Here is a 12,815-nt window from a genome sequence, read left to right on the forward strand (position 1 = left end):
CAGAACGTGAAGAAAATAAGGGAGGGAAATCATACGAGCAGTGCACTTGGTAAGCTGGATTACAGTTGTCAGTCGATCGGTTGGACGTCCTCCGATCGACCTGTGTTTTGATGACAGCTACAAATTCACCATGGGAGTGGTTGATATCAAATAGAGGAATTCATGCTTTTTTTTATTCAGATTTGATAAAATGTTTGGTGAACCGTTAGAGATGTCCTGAGTCTCTATCAAATGAAACCTTTAATGATAATGTTTTCACTATAAAATAGTTGGTCTAAAGTGGACAAAATATACGCAGTTCTATTTCTAATTCTTTGGAAGAATTGCAGCTCAAAATTTTCCGTGGGTTGCTTGAAATCTACACAAAATCTTGCAAGCATAGAGAAATTAAAAAATAAAACAGAACAAAAAAACTAGAAGAGATACAACTGGACCATATGCATATATGATTATGCATTCTCTTTCTCTATATTTTTTTAAATTAAAATAAAAGAAATTTACAATTGAGGAGATGGGAAGAACAGGAAAATAAAACTTGGATATTTCCAGCCTGGGTTCAACATCTCCGTGGAGAACGCCAAAATGCCTGCACAAAAAAGAGTTCTATGTAAATGTTAATGTGCTTTCAATTGAACACATGTTTCAATACAGAGAATTGGCTAAAATAATGTGATTTTATGTTTTCGTTTTTTTTTATTCTTTATGTTTACAAAACAAAATAATAAAAGTTTGAAAACACCTCTTATTTTCGTATTGTTTTTAATTTTGTGCAAAAACAATTTTCAAAAATTGCGAAGCGACTTTGTTCTGTTTTTGTTTTATTTTTTGATACTTTCGCTATCCATGTCTTCGAAAACAAAAAGAATTAAGAGTTCAAAATCATTTTATATCTTTTCATTATTGTCAAAAAAATAGATTTTGAGAATTCAAAAAAAGAAAAAAAATTAAAAGCACTTGCTTTAGCTCTGTTTGGCTGATTTTCAGAATCTGTATTTTGAATTAAAAACTAATTTAGTAAAATAAAAATTACAAAATAGTCTTCTTGTTCATATATTTTTAGATTTTTTGAGAGATAGAGAATAATTTAAAATTTTTGAAATATCTTTTTAATGTTTTTTTTTGTCAAACTAATTTTTATTTTTTCAGAAATTTTTTAAAAAATTGATTCTGAAATTGAAACCAAACAGACTTCTAAACAAGTTTTCTAATCAATTTCTATGTTTTTTTCAATAACAAAAAACAGTTTTCGAAAACCATACCCAATGCGCAATTTTTTTTTCGTTTTTCCTAAAAAGTGGGTTATTTTTAAAAAAGAAAAATTCCAAAAATAATTCGCGAAAACAATTCGCCAAACAAATTCTCTAAAAAATGAAAACGAAAAAAAGAGTTTCATGAAACAAGCATACAATGCAGTAGTTTCCATACATTGAGGCAACCTCTGTATTTTCGTCTCCGGCGAGCCTCCAAAGCACTTAGCTTCTCCACCATTTCATGTTCTGTAAAAATGAGACCGGGTGAGCTCAAGAACACACTTCTTCTGATTGGAGGAGACCACAGTCCACTCTGAGAATAATCAAATCCCAATTCTGAAACATCTGAGAATTTCACGAGAAGCCGATCGGAGACCGACTTTGAAACCTTTTGGATTCTCAGAGGAGATGAGGAGGACTCTCGCAATGGAGGTGAAGCTGAGATTTCAGAGATAGACATTTGATATATAATAAAGAGTTTATTGAAATAAAGCTCAAAAAAAAAAAAAAAAAACAAGTGGGAATGGGGGTGAGATTGATGAGGAAACAACCTTACATTTAGAGGGGGTGTTTTGGAGATGAATGTGAAGGTGGGAACTCCATGATAAGGATGTGTATGGCACTATGCAATCATAGAGTGGACGTGGGTTACTTTATTATTATTTTTTTTTTTTTCAGATATTAATAATCAATATATGAGAATAGAAAAAACAAAAAAATAAAAAAAAGAGAGGGGGAAATTGCATAACGCAAGAGTAATTGTAAAAGATCGTCAAGGATCATCTAACCCGAGTCTAAGCCCAAACCCATATCCTAAATAGGTTGGACAAGTCCAAATAAGGCTTGGCATGGGCATGGGCATGGGCATGGGCATGAGCATGAGCGTGAGCCTAAGTGTTAAAACTTGATTCGAACTATTGGTCTATGTCTATTGACTTGACAAAAAAATAAAAGAATAAATTTTAACCATATGTTGTCCCTAATGCTAGGCTTAGCCAATGGGTTGGGTTGGGTTGTGCTAGTCTAACCTAAGCCTAATCCCAACCTTTAAGTAAGAGAATAAAAATAAAAAATAAAAAATTACATTGTATAATAATAAATTTTAAATTTGAACATCATGCCATATAAGTGTCATACATGGCCAACCCCTTATCTCTTTGGGAACGTGTTTACATAGGTACGCAATTTGGTGTTTGAATTTAAGGGCCAACTTTAGGGTAACCTTCACTATAATTAGTTAAGACTTATTTTGAAAATTTGAAAGTTAGGTTAATCTATATGTGGATATAGGCCTGTTTGGTGGAATTTTTTTTAAAGTTAAAAGTTAATAATCAGAAAGTAGAATTTAAAAGTACTCTTATCTTAACTTTTAAATAATTAATTTTTTTCAGTTTATTTAAACTATTTCTACTTAATAAATTATAAGCAAAAACTGCACCAAACAATCTAATATAAACTCTCAAATCAAAATAAACTATAATCACTCCAAAAAAACTATAACAAACAGTGTCATAGTTTTAGACATGAGGCACATATGTCTGCGACCTAGTTCATGGTGGTGGGTCATACTTATGATTTTGATTGATCCAAATCTGAAATAGAAATGTTAGGGCCCTAAGGTCAGTTCACCTGACTGCTCAAGTTGTTTATTAATTTGTGGTCCATTGGTTGTCTCTCTACCAATTAGATCCATACATCCTAAACAAATATGCATTGACATATGTATTTATATTATATTTATATATATATATATATATATTTTATCATACTTTGAGATACAGTTGGAGAAGTACCAAATGGGTGTGTCACCGACCAAGGATTCTCTCTTTGTCTTTCTTACTTGATTCTTTTTTTGCAATGGTTAAAATTCACTATAAGAGAATTTAACAGTCCAAATCATTTTATTAAAAAAAATAAAAATTAAAAAATAACATTGTTTACTATTAAATTTTTTTAGAGTGAATCTTAACTATTAAAAAGAGGGAATCAAGTAAGAGAGAGGAGGAGAGAATCTTTGCTCCGTGACACCACCTGTCTACTGTGGTCCTATTTTTTAGCTAAAATTTAAATAAATAAGTATATAGAAGGGGCTTTGGAGAGGCAATTATGATATGGCAATCCTCAGTGAGATATTATCGGCTTGAGTAACACCGAATGTTTATTCTAGTCCAATCACGAAAGCGAACCTTATTTTAATGGTCAATTTTAATCATTTTATAGATTTTTATAGGGTCATTTTTTGATAATTTTTTTTAAAATGTTTTATTTTATCTAATTCATATTTCTTTTGAGTATGAGTGCTGCTATTAGCACCTATCAAAATTCTTTGGACCCTCCATTTCTTTGGACCCTAACCCTAAATCTTAAATTTTAATAATATTTTTTTGGGCACCCCACTTATTACCAAATCTACCTGTATTCATAATATTTTCACAATGAAATGTACACCCACCTAATTTTTCATCATTCTCCTTCCCTGACTCACTTAATCTTCAGAGCTTGGAGCTTTGGTCCAGTATAGAATTCTTGAACCCCAACCCTCCATCACTCTCGTCGCCGTCTCGACCGTCAACGGAGTATTCCGACGACTCTCATCTTCTCTGAACGCTCTCCGTATCGCCGAATCAGTAACATTTCTCATTCTCTCATCATCATCTTCTTCGTTGCGTTTTGTATCTTCGTCATTGCTGAGATCGATCGAAGATACTCCAATTTCTACGGGATTTGCATAACCGTTTGCAAGATGAGGAAAAACAAAATCATCATCTGAATCGCCATCAGAATTCTAAATGTAACCCAAAACAATTGGTTCACCACTGTGTAGCAGAAAAAATGTACTTTGTTCAGAACTGTTTTGTCAAACAATAATGATCCTGTCAGCACTGTATGTCCGAACAAAATTTGTTCATCACTATGTAACTTGAATCCATTCTAATTCACAACTTAAAATAACATGAATTAAATCCATTCAAAATACATAACTTAAATCTATTCTAATTCACTCTTTTCCATTCTAAGTTAGTTTAACAAAGAAAATTACAGAACTGACTATTTGCATTAATGTTCGGAACCTATGTATTGAACGAAAGGATTATATTTAGTACTGTATTACCAAACATAATTTTAACAGTCAGCAAACTAGTACTGAACTGCTCGAACGAAATAAGAACGACCGAAAACGACCGAAAATGTTAATACAAGACAGATAAACTTATTAATGGAACGTCGTTCTCACTAGAATTGTTGTTCATTGCTCTACACAGTGAAATAAGTAAAATAAGTGATAAAATATAAGTTATACTTGAAGCAAAACTTTCAAGTTCAATAGCGTTGATGATGGTGATGAAGATGACACATTTAGTATAGCGATCCCGGTTGTCCCTTTGCTGTTCTGTTGTATTCCGGACTCGGTTCCGTGATGTTGGTAGTGGTACACCTTGTTGTTATCCTTTAATTCCACTTGATTGAGTTGTAGGATGTATTGGGCAGAGTTGTTACATGTTGGTTAGGCTTTGGTTTCAATTCTTTGTCGCCCAGATTTTAGGAGGTCCGCTCAAGCGGGTCTTCTTGCGCTCGAGCGGAGATTGCTCGCTCCCAGTTTTTCATGTCCCTGCAAAACTTCTGCAGGTGTGATTTTTATGCTCGAGCGAGTTTCTTTACGCTCGAGCGGTGGCGCTCGAGCGGGTACTTTGGCGCTTGAGCGGGTAGTACCTTTGGGTGTACGTTCTAGGAAGGGGAAATCTACGCTCGAGCGGACTGGTTTTCGCGCTCGAGCGGATGTACTTTATTCTTGTGTCTTGGCGCTCGAGCGGGTCTTATTGCGCTCGAGCGGACCTAGTTTTTGTTCTTGACGCTCGAGCATTGTGTTCTCCGCTCGAGCGGGAATGTCGTATATCAGTTGACAGCTGGACATTTTAAAATCACTTTTTACATTCACACTCTCTCTCTTACTTTTCCAAAACGCCATTTGAGAGCTTCTCTCTCTAGAACCTTGCCTTCTCTCTAGGTATTGATCTAGTTAGAGTTGTTTCCTCATCTTTGGCCTTTATAAAAAGGTTGTTGATCGTCGAGGGCTATCTTTTGATCAGAGAAACTTGTGGTTTGGAGCAACTTCGTTTTTATCATCTTCTTCGTTGGGTGTCAACTTTTGAGGTAGGGATTCCTACTCACTCTTATGGTCTTTGACCTAGATTTTTGGTTGTTTTGATAAAGTGTTGAAGTTGGTTAATTTTGGGACTTAGGGTTTCAAAATGTGTTAAAGAGGGTTTTGTGATTTGGGGCTCATAATATGTATTTTGGGTTTCAAATAATGATGTTGTTGTTGGTTGTTGATATATAGGCCATTGGGTCAATATTGGGAAATGGGGTAGAAAACCCTAACTCGTTGAATAAATTAATTGGTATAATTAATTTGGGAAAAATTGTGGACTTATGGAATTGAGTTGGAAATAATGAAATTGACTCATTATATGGTTGAATAGTGGAGTTAGATTTATTAATCACTCACTTTTGAAAACATTGATATTTTATCTGTTGGCGCTTTTATTATCTGTTTAGAAATAATTGCTTGGGCTACCGGTGGAGAGTAGTTTTGATTGTTGTAGACAATGCATGATGATTAGGCAAACTAAAACTAATCAATTGGATATGTCATAGAGTATGACGGTTGATGGAATACATTAACGTTATGTATTAATTGATTGTGTTTATGACTTTTGTGTATATACGTTGTGTGTGGGGGAGGAGATAGGGGATGTACTCCACGGTTTAGGGGAAAATAAGGGATGGACCTCTAAACCGGATGTTGTTTGGGAGAAGATAGGGGATGGACTCCACTGATACAGCTCATATGCTTGTCAAATAATGTATTGATATAGCTCATATGCTTATCTTTGGATGTGTTGATACAATTCATATGCTTATTATTGGAAGTGTTGATATAGCTAATATACATACCTGTTGAAATGTGGATACAGCTTGTATGCTTATCTGTTGAGAGGTTGATACAACTAATATGTTTATCTATTGAAAAATGGGAAATGTCTAATATGAGTCACAGTCTCATAGAAATGGCTGGCTAGGTTCTGAGCCGTTGATGTAAATTGTGAAATTGAAATGAAATATGAACATGGTGGTTATGAATTGATTTATGGAAATTGAACATTTATCAATTGCTAATGTCTTAGTCATTGCTCATACTGTGTTTAGCATATCTCTACTAGGTGTTGGCTCACCCTTTATGGGACATTATTTTCAAGTACAGGTAGTATGCCACCTCCAAGGACATAGCTTGGATGGTGATGAGAGTTGAAGACTCTTTTTGTTTATTTTGATGTATTACATGTAAATTCAAGCCAAAGGCTTAATATGTATTGAGTTAGTACTCTTCTTTTTGTAACCAAGTGTTAACTTGGAAAGCTGTAAGCCCATAGGGCATTTGCTTTTGTTGTTAACATGTAATACAGTTGTAAGAATTACTCTGATGAATAGAAATGGTTGATTTCTTTTGTATCAATGCATGTCTAATATGTTGGGTATTATGTATTATTTTGAGGGCGTTACAACTTGGTATCAGAGCGTACCGGGTTTGAATACTTTGGGTACGTGGGAAGTGATTAGGATCACAATGGGTTTGTCTCGCTTGATAGAGACTTAGATTTGGTGTCATATGCTATGTATTTAATTGATAACATGCTTATGTGACTATGTGGGTATGGAATTTAGTTTCTAGGATGTTGATTGGATCCTTGGGTTTCTGGGAGTCTTGTTGGAAAGGCACTTGATCAATGCTGTTTCTAACTGGAACTCTAGTAACGCCTCGGGACTGTCATTATCTGGAAATGAAATTCGTAATTGCTTATGTGATTATGTGCTTACGTGGAGTGAATTACAGTTGTCCATGTATTAGGACGTGAGTGTTTAATTTCGGCACATTTATGAATGTGCTAACGTTCTTCGTTACCTTTATTAGGATGTCAGGACGAGGACGTGGTAGACGAGGCAGACATGGTAGGCAGGAGATGCCTTTACCGGATGATATTCCGGCACAGCAGGAGGGGGTTGGCCAGGCCAATGTGGCCGAGCCAGCAGGTCAGGAGGCTATGGGCGCTTTAGCCCGAGGGATAGCCGATGCTTTGAGGGAGTCTGTGGGAATTTTCCGAGCTGAGAATCCAGTTCAGGCTCCATTCAGGCCCAGGTTATTGAGGCAGGGCCTTCCTTCTTAAAGAGGGAATTCTTTCGGTCCAATCCGGACGAGTTTGTTGGGGATCCGAAGGAGCCACTTAAGGCTGACGAGTGGTTAGAACAGATAGAGAAGACGTTCGAGATGCTTGGCATCGAGAACGAGGCTTTGAAGGTGACCTTGGCATCCTTCCAACTGAAGGGAGATACAGGTCAATGGTGGAAGTACGAGAAGGGCAGTGTTGGTGGTGCATGGGAGGCGTTTGTGAATGCTTTCCAGGAGAAATTTTTATCTGCAGCTGCTAGGGAGAAACTGAGAGAGCAGTTTTGCCAGCTTAGACAACAGGGTTTGTCAGTGGCCGAGTTTGAGGCTACTTTTACTAGTCTGTCCAGGTTTGCACCTGAACTAGTGGCGTCCGAGGAACGCCGTTGTTTTGAGTTCGAGCGGAAGTTGAGGCGTGGACTCAAGTTGAGGGTTGGAGGGTCCTTTATCCGAGAGTACAGACGTTTGGTTGATGCTGCTGCTCATATGGAAATTATGATGCAGGAGGAAGACGAGGGGCAGAAAGGTTCCAAGAGGATCCAAGACGATCAGGGTGACGGTAAGAGACAAAGGGGTTTTAACCCTCATCAGTCTCAGGGTGGTTTGGCTAGATCAACCTTTCCAGTGCTGAGTACGGGCTCTGGGAGAGGTAGTCAGGGAGGCTTGACTTGTTTTGCGTGTGGCCAACTAGGTCATAAATCTTCAGTTTGCCCACAGAAGGAAGGGGGTCAGCGAGCTGCTTCTTCTTCAGCTAGACCTCAGGGCCAGAGTCAGAGTAGGGGCCAGCCCTTGTCTTGCTATCAGTGTGGTCAGCCTGGGCACCTGAAGAGGTTTTGCCCACAGTTGAGTGCCACTTCGGGCGCGTCTGGTTCTAGGCAGACGCAGAGTTATCAGCCAGCTCAGTCTGCGCAGGCCTCGAGGGCCAATCCGGGAGCTTCGTCATCCCAGTCAGTGCAGCTTTCTTTTGCTCCTAGGGGTGAGCAGGTAGATCAGGGGCCTACAGGGCGCGTGTATGCTGTTACTGCGCAGGACTTAGTACCGGCTCCATCAGTTGTGAGAGGTACCTTCTTGTTTTACAACTCGGTTGCTAATGTATTAATTGATACGGGTGCATCTCATTCTTTTGTGTCTACTGCATTTGCATCTGTTTTGGAATTGGAGTTGGCACAGTTAGCATCTCCTATATGTGTGGTATCGCCTATTGGTGGTGAGTTGATCTTGAAACAAGGTGTTAGGGGTTGTGATATAGAGGTCGCCGACCATAGGCTTCCTTTTCCTTTTGTTGTCATGCCCATGAAGGGTTTTGATGTTATTTTGGGTATAGACTGGCTATCGTCATACCGGGCTGTTATTGATTGCTACCACCAGAGGGTCACGATTTGTACCTTGAGCGGGGAGTGTTTCCATTTCTTGGGGGATCGAGTTGGTAGTGTGTTGCCACCGATGTATGATCCGCGAGGGTGGAGTGAGCTTAGTGGTCTACTTGCTAGCTTTTTGAGTGGTGAGTGTGATGAGACCCAGATTATATTGCCGAGGGTGGTTTGTGAGTATTCGGATGTTTTTCCCGAGGATCTCGTTAGTTTGCCACCTCACCGAGAGATAGAGTTCTCTATTGATTTAGTGCTCGGCATAGTGCCGATTTCTATGGCACCTTATCATTTTGCCCCAACCGAGTTGAGTGAGTTGAAGGTTCAGCTCCAGGAATTGCTAGAAAAGGGTTTTGTTCGCCCTAGTGTTTCGCCGTGGGGAACACCGGCCCTCTTTGCTAAAAGGAAAGATGGTGCCTTGAGATTGTGTATAGACTACCGGAAGTTGAATCGGGCTACAGTCAAGAATAAGTACCCTATGCCCCGTATTGATGATCTGTTTGACCAGTTGAAGGGCTCCTGTTGTTTCTCTAAGATAGACTTGAGATCGGGTTACCACCAGTTGAGGGTCAGGGAGGAGGATATTCCGAAAACGGCATTCCGTACGCGGTATGGCCACTATGAGTTTCTAGTGATGTCGCTTGGGCTCACCAATGCGCCGGCAGTCTTTATGGATTTGATGGACCGGATCTTCTAGGAATTCTTAGACCGTTTTGTGGTCGTTTTCGTGGACGACATTCTTATCTGTTCGCCTTCTGAGGAAGAGCACGAGGAACACTTGAGAGTGGTGCTTGAGTTGCTTAGAGCCCATAGACTGTATGCCAAGTTTGGAAAATGTGAGTTCTGGCTAGGAGAGGTCAAATTCTTAGGCCATGTGGTATCCAGGGAAGGGGTGTCTATTGATACATCCAAGGTAGAGACAGTGCAAGACTGGGCACAGCCTAAGAGTGTGTTTGAGATCCGCAGTTTTCTGGGATTAGCTGGGTATTACCGTCGGTTTGTGAAAGATTTCTCCAGGCTAGCTTCGCCGTTGACTAGGTTGACGCGAAAATGGGTCAAGTTTGTGTGGAGTGAGACTTGCGAAAAGTCGTTCCAAGAGTTGAAGGTTAGATTGACCACCGCTTCGGTTTTGATTATTCCGGAGAGAGGGTTGGGTTATGCGGTCTACTGTGATGTCTCACAAGAGGGTTTGGGTTGTGTGTTGATGCAGAAGGGGAAAGTGGTAGCTTATGGCTCACGTCAGTTGAAAATACACGAGAAGAATTACCCTACACACGACCTAGAGTTAGTAGCAGTGATCTTTGCCTTGAAGATTTGGAGGCATTACCTTTATGGTGAGAGGTTCGAGGTGTTCTCGGACCACAAGAGTTTGAAGTATTTGTTTACACAGAGAGATTTGAATTTGAGGCAAAGGAGATGGATGGAGTTCATTGAGGACTATGATTTTGAGTTGCACTATCACCCGGGAAAGGCCAATGTGGTGGCCGATGCCCTTAGTAGGAAATCCATTAGTGATGTAGCTTGTATAGCCATCCGAGAATGGGAGATGTTAGGTGCACTTGGCGAGTTTGATTTGCTTCTGGGCGAATCTGTTGAGGCTACGGCCTTGTTTTCTGCCGTTGCACAGCCTACACTTGTGACCCGAGTATTAAAGGCACAGAGAGGTGACCTTGAGGTAAAGTCCTTCCGAGAGAAGATCTCCAGTGGGAAAGTTGAGAAGGGTTTGACGGTGTATCCCGACCTGAGTGTGAGATACCGGGACCGTTTGTTTGTGCCGGAGTCTTACCGGGAGGAAGTACTCCGAGAGTTCCATCATTCACGTCTCGCGGTGCATCCGGGAGGCACTAAGATGTATCGGGATTTGGGTCGCCAGTTTTGGTGGCGGGGTATGAAGAGAGATGTGGCTGTTTTCGTATCGAAGTGCCTTACTTGCCAGCAAGTGAAGGCCGAGCATCAGAGGCTAGCGGGTTTGTTACAACCCTTGCCTATTGCCGAGTGGAAGTGGAAGCATGTCACTATGGACTTCGTTGTAGGTCTTCCGAGGACTCAGCGGGGTAATGATGCCATTTGGGTGGTTGTAGACCGATTGACTAAGTCGGCGCACTTCATTCCTATGCGCGTGAGAGATTCGGTAGATCATCTTGCCGACTTGTATATTCGGGACATAGTGAGATTGCACGGGGTCCCAGTGACGATCGTCTCAGATAGAGATCCTCGTTTTACTGCTAGGTTGTGGCAGAGCTTGCAGAGTGCCTTGGGCACTAGGTTGACCTTTTGTACAGCTCATCACCCTCAGACTGACGGGCAGTCTGAGTGTACTATTCAGATCCTTGAGGATATACTTCGAGGTTGTGTCCTTGACTTTAGTGGGACGTGGGAGAGGCACTTGCCTTTGGTGGAGTTTGCCTACAACAACAGTTTTCAGTCTAGCATCGGTATGGCACCGTTTGAGGCCTTGTATGGCCGACCGTGTAGGTCTCCAGTATGTTGGGCCGAGGTGGGTGATGCACCTTTGTTGGGTCCGGAGTTGGTTAGGGAGACGACGGAGAAAGTTGAGCTTATCCGTAGGAGGCTTGCTACAGACCAGAGTCGCCAAAAGAGTTATGCCGACTGTAGGAGGAGGCCTTTGGCGTTTGAGGTAGGTGATCATGTCTTCTTGAAAATATCACCTAGGCGAGGTTTGATGAGGTTTGGGAAGAGTGGGAAGTTTTCCCCTCGGTTTATTGGTCCCTTTGAGATCCTTGAGAGGATTGGCGAGGTTGCTTATCGTTTAGCTTTACCGCCGTAGTTGTTCGGAGTGCATGGCGTGTTTCATGTGAGTATGCTTCGAAAGTATGAGCCGGATCTGTCTCATGTGTTAGATTGGACCGACTTGGAGGTAGATGAGGATGCCTCGTATGAGGAGAGGCCGGTTCGGGTCTTGGATAGGCGGGATCAAGTCCTGCGTGGCAAGGCCATTTCTTTGGTGAAGGTTTTGTGGAAACATCACGAAGTGGAGGAAGCCACTTGGGAACGTGAGTTGGAAGTCCGTGAGAAATATCCGGACTTGTTTGTTGATGTGTAACCATGTATCGGTAATTTTGTAATATTGTTGAACTTTAAGAACATTGCATGTGTCTTAAGTTGTAAAACATCGTGAATGTTTTGGTTAATGGAAGTTTGTTTTAACATTGCATATGTTAAGTGTATTGTGGAAATGCAAGCATGACGATAATGTCGCATGTATTATGGAATTGTGGAAAATGAATTGAAATTGGTAAATTTCAAAAGAATGCATGTTGATAATGCAGGTTGCTATGAATAATGTGTTATGCCTCTTGAAAAGAGATGAGATTGACCGGTAATGGGTCGGGTTGTTTAATATTATGTGGTAATATTGTTGAGAATTGAGAAAATCTTGTTTTTGAAAAACTTGTATTTAATTTCGGGGACGAAATTCTTTAAGGGGGGGAGGTTATAGCGATCCCGGTTGTCCCTTTGCTGTTCTGTTGTATTCCGGACTCGGTTCCGTGATGTTGGTAGTGGTACACCTTGTTGTCATCCTTTAATTCCACTTGATTGAGTTGTAGGATGTATTGGGCAGAGTTGTTACATGTTGGTTAGTCTTTGGTTTCAATTCTTTGTTGCCCAGATTTTAGGAGGTCCGCTCGAGCGGGTCTTCTTGCGCACGAGCGTAGATTGCTCGCTCCCAGTTTTTCGTGTCCCTGCAAAACTTCTGCAGGTGTGATTTTTATGCTCGAGCGGGTTTCTTTACACTCGAGCGGTGGCGCTCGAGTGGGTACTTTGGCGCTCGAGCGGGTAGTACCTTTGGGTGTATGTTCTAGGAGGGGGAAATCTACGCTCGAGCGGACTGGTTTTCGCGCTTGGGAGCATGTACTTTATTCTTGTGTCTTGGCGCTCGAGCGGGTCTTATTACGCTCGGGCGGACCTAGTTTTTGTTCTTGACGCTCGAGCGTTGTGTTCTCCGCTCGAGCG

At 40.7% G+C, this 12,815-nt stretch overlaps 1 long non-coding RNA gene across 2 annotated transcripts; it reads right to left on the reverse strand.

Moving 5' to 3' along the window:
• Positions 1–429: 429 nt before the first annotated feature.
• LOC114275027 (uncharacterized) lies at positions 430–1,866 on the reverse strand. Of its 2 annotated transcripts, XR_014341060.1 has the most exons (3): positions 1,802–1,866; positions 1,426–1,688; positions 430–586 (listed from the first exon to the last, which is right to left on the reverse strand). It is a non-coding gene; the product is annotated as an uncharacterized LOC114275027 (long non-coding RNA). The 2 variants fall into 2 exon arrangements; XR_014341059.1 differs by lacking the exon at positions 1,802–1,866 and having other exon boundaries at positions 1,426–1,795.
• Between the last annotated feature and the right edge of the window lie 10,949 nt (positions 1,867–12,815).

The sequence above is a fragment of the Camellia sinensis genome, chromosome 9, assembly GCF_055761805.1.
Source record: "Camellia sinensis isolate YWXY chromosome 9, ASM5576180v1, whole genome shotgun sequence".
NCBI classification, from domain to species: domain Eukaryota; kingdom Viridiplantae; phylum Streptophyta; class Magnoliopsida; order Ericales; family Theaceae; genus Camellia; species Camellia sinensis.